The sequence below is a fragment of the Salvia miltiorrhiza genome, chromosome 3, assembly GCF_028751815.1.
Source record: "Salvia miltiorrhiza cultivar Shanhuang (shh) chromosome 3, IMPLAD_Smil_shh, whole genome shotgun sequence".
NCBI classification, from domain to species: domain Eukaryota; kingdom Viridiplantae; phylum Streptophyta; class Magnoliopsida; order Lamiales; family Lamiaceae; genus Salvia; species Salvia miltiorrhiza.
Window position 1 is genome coordinate 5729090 of NC_080389.1, and position 6849 is coordinate 5735938.

At 37.5% G+C, this 6849-nt stretch overlaps 1 long non-coding RNA gene across 1 annotated transcript; it reads right to left on the reverse strand.

Moving 5' to 3' along the window:
* Positions 1-550: 550 nt before the first annotated feature.
* On the reverse strand, positions 551-4132 carry LOC131017195 (uncharacterized). The gene is made up of 3 exons (XR_009099469.1): positions 3467-4132; positions 1298-1360; positions 551-782 (listed from the first exon to the last, which is right to left on the reverse strand). It is a non-coding gene; the product is annotated as an uncharacterized LOC131017195 (long non-coding RNA).
* Positions 4133-6849: the final 2717 nt, after the last annotated feature.

Sequence of the window (6849 nt, forward strand, 5' to 3'; positions counted from 1 at the left end):
GCTTCCGTCTGCGTGAACAACCTGAATGAGAACTATGCCTGCTTCAGTGATTCGTGCGTGGCACTCTGCTTGCACTGCTTTCATTGGATTCTCTTCCTCTTTCTTAGCTCGTCACCAGGGCTATAGTGAAATATGAACTGAGTTCCTAGCTTCTATTGTTCTTTTCGTACAGTGATCATGCATTCTTAACGCATCTAAGTTCATTGAGATATCTAATCAATCAATATGCATAAACTTGAATGTAAGCATCAGTACATTCATATAAAACGTGAACTTCTCATGTTTAAAAATCATTACCACATTCTTTCTTGCTGAGCATGGCGATGTGATGAAGGCTGAGCTTTTGGTCGACTGACTCTTTCATACTAGTGATCATACTAGAAAAATTGGTTAACTCTAGGGTTCAGAAGCAAATAAACTGCTCTGATACCACTCTGTCACGACCGGCCCTAATTAAGGATAATTAAGCCGGGGAAACCGTGACTAATGGAGGGAGATTAGAAGCGGGGTAGAAAGGGGAATAATCAAACAAGAAAGGATCGCATTTCATCATTGTTAACAACATGGATATTTATAATATAACGGAGTTTTAGTCGTATAGACTCAAATAATTAGTAAGTTCGGATAACTCCGACTTATCCAAAATAACATAAAACTTCTGAGTACGCAGCGGAATAAGGTTCTGATTACATGTATGAAGACATGTAACCCTAGAGTTCATTAATACATAATAAGACAAAGAGTCCCGCTCGTCACTTCATCACCATCGGCAGCTGCTCAACCTGCACATTTAGAAATATATGCAGGGCTGAGTACAAAAGTACTCAGTGGGCACATATGCCTACTATGAAATATAACATGCTTCGTAAAGTTGTAAATTGTCATGCCATCATAAACAGTACAGCAAGGGAGTTTTTCGCTAAAAAGGCCCAAGCTTACTAAATTCATTTGTGATTCTTAAAGTTCGTCTGCAGACTAAGTTCTCTTGTAATCTATCATATCTGGAACTGTGTGCCGGAGAGGTGGCCACCTCTCACGGACACTTGACCGGCCAACCCGCTAGATGACTCACGGTCACTGGTGTACACTAGCCCTGGCAGGATAGCTATCAACTGCTCAGGACCCGAATTCGATTGCATAATAACTGGCAAAGCCACATCAGATAGATATCATACCAAACATTGAAACATTTATGGCAAGACAACATTTGAAATAATTTTCAGTTCAAAGATTTTGCAATGAAATAACTGTTCAAACATAACATTAAACTCATTTGATATATATGAAAGTAACCCACCTGATAGCAAAGCTTTGCTACAGATTAGTGACTCCTTGACGAGCTCTTATTCTTGCGCTCGACCTTTAATCCGAGAAAATAACGTAAGACTTTAAATCGAGGGAAAATTCTCAATTAAATGAGAATGCGTAATTTAACTATGCATGAATCTCGTATGCATGAACTATTATTCTGAGATAATAATCAGGGAATTTCTATTGTTAATCCAGGCTATCGGATTTAAACAAAAGCTAAGTCTCGTCTCATGAAGCCGGATAATTAACAAAAATTAATCCGTTCTCTTCGGGGTGTTCTAATCCGTCAATTAAATAAACCCCGTTCCTCGTAGTCAATAGAAAATAAATACTTCAACTTATTCGCTTTATAATCTCATAATTAACCGGGCTTAATAAATAAGAACAAGTAATGTTATAAAATTAAAAAAAATAAAATAAAATAAAAAGGCTCAACATAAGGCACATAAGAATCACAATCAAACATCATCAAAACATGCTCTGCTTTTACACTGACTCAACTTCAAAATTTAATCTGTTCTGACTCCGACATCTCCTGGACTCGAGACTCATACCGAAAGAAAGATCTTCGAGTCTAGTTTCATATAAAAAAAAAATAGAGTCGAAAACTCCAAGTGGTTTGAGAGATATGACGTTTTTACCATGATCTACCATGTTCGGCAGTTTTGAACAATCGAAAACTTGTATTTTTGAAAAATAGTAAACGTTGTCAAACTGGGCTCAACTTTGGTGGATATCTAAATAACACAATAAGGTTAATACCATAAAAATTTGGAAAGCTAGATCACCCAGGAAGCTACTGAAATAAATGACTCGTTTCTCTGTTCTCTGAAATTCTCAGTAGTAATGTGCAGTTTAGGTTTTGCATTTTAAAGAAGTATCATACGAAGTTGGAATGGCTTGAAATTTTACCAGGGTACTCAAGACTCATGTAGGGACTTGCTATAAAATTTTCAAAGCTGTTAGACATCGACAAACCGTCGATCACAGTAGGTCAGTAGGCCTACGAAATTCATATTTATAAGTCCTTAAAAATAATTTATATAAATCAAGAAATAATAGTTTAATCCCAAAAATATTCATTAAAAGTCCATCCTAATTTAAATAAAGAACGGACCTCATTTAAAATAAATAGTCCCAAACTTGTTACGCACATATACTAAATCTTTCACGAAACATCCTTTAAAATAAACTTTGATACATAGAAAATAATTCAACAACTTGAGCTCTTAAGGGGTTGATTTACAATAGACACCAAATCTACCTCGGATCTCCAAATGAGGCTCCAAAAGACATTCTGGAAACTAGACATTTCAAGGATCATTCTCCAATTTGAATCGAATGAAAAACAATTCAAACGAGCAAGATATGCCCTCTCAAAGATGGGTATTTAACAAGCAAAAATCTGTAAATTTCATATTTCCAGATTACAACCAAGTCAGTGGGCTTTCTTTAAAAATTCATATCTCCCTTTACAAAACTCCACTGGGAACCCCAAAGGTCAATCTGGAAACTAGGGAGAGATCATAACACTCTCCAGTTGGATTTACTCTAAGAACCTTCATGGTTTAGAAGATATGACTATCTAAAGTTCAGTGCACAAAAAGAGTTCAAGTTTGGCAGATTCAGAACATAAATCGGAAAAACCACTTTAAGCTTCACCAAAAATTCTAAAACTGAACAAGTAAGTTCCCAACATGTCAGTGAATATTCAGTAGAAAGATAGGCTTGAGAATCAAATATTTAAGTCGGCCTTTTCCACCTCAAAGTCGTAGGTTTGTAAAATCTACTGGATGGTACATGGAATAAGAACTAGATTTCAAGAATTTATACCGGTTGTTTCCCTTACTCAAAAATGGTGAGGGCGATGTCAAAAGAAAGATACGGGAGTCTAGAGTGACATATTCAAGTTTCAAAGGTTTTCACCGATTGAAACTTTACTTATGATCTCCCAAAGATTGTTTACCAAAAATGTATTCCAGATGGGCAGTGATGTTTACAAATTCATAAATAAATCATGCGAGCTCTAAATATTCTGAAATTTTACCAAAATATAGAAAATGTATGAAAGATGATACACAATTAATTTGAGAATTTTTGGGAACCGTTTGGATGATATGCAACTGAATTCAAAATAAAGAAGCTTAGTATATACCTCTTCAAGTTACAATTTGGAGTTGGAGGAAACTCTCTCTCCCTTTCTCAACTTCTTCTACACGTTTTGGTGAGGGAAGAAAAGACTTGATGGCTGGAACAATATGTGTTGTTGCATAATTGAGTTGGTGGTGAAAGTGGTGGGGAAAATGGTGGTGAAAGTCAAAAAGTAGATTTAGTGGTAAAATGGAGTGGGGAACAAAATTAATGGAAAGAAAAAGAGAAGAAAAAGAAAGGAAAAAAAATGTAGAGGAGAATTATTGATGTATTTTCTCTGTCTCGGTGATTCTGTAACTGTAAGATGTATCGTGTGCTCGTATATGCTTGATACTGTTTATTTAAATAAATCTCGTATTTCGACATGTGATTTCTCGCTTAAATCGATAAATTATAAAATGAATCTAAATTAAATCCGTAGATTTAATTCGTTTGTTGTTCTAATATTTAAATTAAATCCGCAGATTTAATTAACTCACGAGTCAGAAATAAATCACGACTTGAATAAAGATAAAATCTAATTTCATCTTGCTTAAATAAATAACGTGACTTTGCTAAGTCAGTTATAACTCTGAAATAATATCATTAACTGCTTTAACAATATAAATTCAGGATCATAAGCTGAATTCATATTAGGATAAAAACCGTTTTCATTCACTGATGAACAAAAATAAACACTCATTACTAGATTTAAAATATATAAAAAAGCGGGTCACTACATTAAATCTACGGATTTAATTTAGATTCATTTTTATAACTTATCGATTTTAGAGAGATATCACATGTCGAAATCGAGATTTATGTAAATACAGTATCAAGCAGAATCGAAGCCAGTATTTTATTACAGTTACAGAATCACCGAGACATAGAAAATACATCATTAATTCTTCTCTACATTTTTTTTTCTTTCTTTTTCTTTCCATTAATTTTTGTTCCCCACTTCTCTACACCACTACCATCACTTTTCCCCACCACTTTCCCCCACCGCTCATCATTTTTCCCACCACTCATCACTCAATTATGCAATATCAGCCCACGTACACCATTTTCATTCCCAATCTTCACAAGGGAATTCACCCAGGAGAAATCTGCATTCATCGCCCTGCTGCCAAAATTTCAGAGGTAAGCTTGGTTCAATTTCTTCACCTTTCTTCCATATGCAACCTGCATTAACAGAAGGACCAAATTCATTTCAGTTATCTCAGTCCAGAAACACCTCAACAATCGAGATACTAAAGGAGAACTTTCATTCATTACTCTGCCAGAAACATTAAGAATCCTTCCACTTAATCCACCCACAGCAGCCAACCAACACCAATACCTCAAGGTATTTTATGCTATCTCAGTTCACTACTTTCATATACACATTTTACACCCCAACAGAGCATGCTTCATGTATTAAAGGTTCAGAAATATAGGATTAAGCATACTACAGAGAGACATAAGCAAACCATATGCGAATACATGATTTATGGCGTTTCACAGAAGTGGTATGATTCATATATTGAGATAAAACCACAGCATTTCATAACAAGAGTATAGAATAACCATGATTTCACGAGCTATGAGAATAGCAGCAGATCGAAGTGCATAATATATGATCGAAAATAGAATATCATAGGATTGTAGAACTTAGCTTCGAATGGGAAGGGGGCGACTGCCCTATTCAGCCGAGCTGTGACGAAGATTAAGACGACAGTTCTTGCTGTCACGGTGAAGTCCGAGAACGGCAACAGCAGCGGCGTGGCATAACTCGAACCTCATCGACCCCGGGAACAGCGATAGCAACGGCGGACTCTTCCCTGGTCGCCGGAGGAACGCGAAGGAGATGGCGGCAGAACCATGGTGGCGGAGGTGGAAAAGAGACAGGGCTCGACTCCCTGCCTTGACGTCTGAATCAGAACTGAACGGCTCCGAGGAGGAGGCGAGGCGACACCCTTCGCTGGAAATTGCACAGCAGCAGCGGCGCCGCTCGCCGGTTCCGCGGCGGTGGCGGATCGAAGCAAGCGACACGGCGAATCTCCCGGCCTTCCAGTTGCAGCGGCGGCGGCGCTCTCTGATTTGGGGAAGAAACTAGGGCTCAGGCGGCGCCTCCGTTCGAAATCGGAGCGGTGGCGGCCGGCCGGCGCATGGGGTACCTGTCGCACGAGAAAGAGGAGAAGGGAGAGGTGGAGACAACGTTGGGGGCTGCTTTACCGGAGTTGAGCCGGAGGGCCGAAAGAGAGGGCGGCTCGACAATGATGTCGCCGGAAACGGACGGAGAGGGGAGAGCAGAGGATGACGGCGGCTTATCGCCGCTGCTTTCCCGGCGAGCTTCTGCAGCGGCGGAACTTAGCTAGAGAGAGAGAGATGAGTGTATTATTGCTGAGAGAGAGAACCGAGTGTATTTGGAGTTGGGCTCTTCAATTTGTTTTGGACTTATATTTAATTGAGTTGGGCCGAAAATTTGGGCCTTTATTTTATTTTCTTTGGGCTTCATTATTTATTTATTTTTGGGCCTTGTTGTATTTATTGTAATTGGGCCGTTTTTAATTACTGAGTGGGCCTCTGATTTTATTTATATGGGCCTTTGACTATTCACTTAATTGAGCTGCTGTATCATTTCAGTTGGGCCTTGGTTATTTTATTTCAGTTGGGCCTTATTTATTTTACTCAGATGGGCCTCTATTACATTATTTCATTGGGCCGAATTTATTAAAATTGAAGCCCATCTATTTTATATTAATTGGATTATTTCTTAATTTTGGGCCTTGATTTATTTTATTTTGGGCCACTTATAATTGACTTCGGGCTGAACCTTGATTTAAATCAAGCCCAATTGTTTTGTTAAGTATGTGACTGCTTTACCTTATTTTCATTGGGCCTCCTATTTATTTTCTTTGGGCCTTGTTGTATTTATTTTCATGTGGGTCTTTATTGTTTCTCTTTGGGCCGAGTTTATTAATGAAAGCCCAACTGCATTTTATTTTAATTGGGCTTTTATATTATCTTCGTTGGGCCTCGTTTGATTTATTTAATTGAGCCCAACTGTTAATTATTTATTTATTGGGCCAAGATTTATTTAATTACTTGAACCGATGAATATTTTCAATTTGGCTCTCGTGTTAATTATTCAAGCACACTTCTACTTAATTAATTATTAGGCTGCCTTATGTTGAGCCTTTTAATTATTTAATCTTATAACATTACTTGTTCCTATTTATTAAGCCCGATTAATTATGAGATTATAAAGCAAATAAGTTGAAGTATTTATTTTCTATTGACTACGAGGAACGGGGTTTATTTAATTGGCGGATTAGAACACCCTAAGAGAACGGATTAATTTTATTAATTATCCGGCTTCATGAAACGAGACTTAGCTTTTGTTTAAATCCGATAGCCTGGATT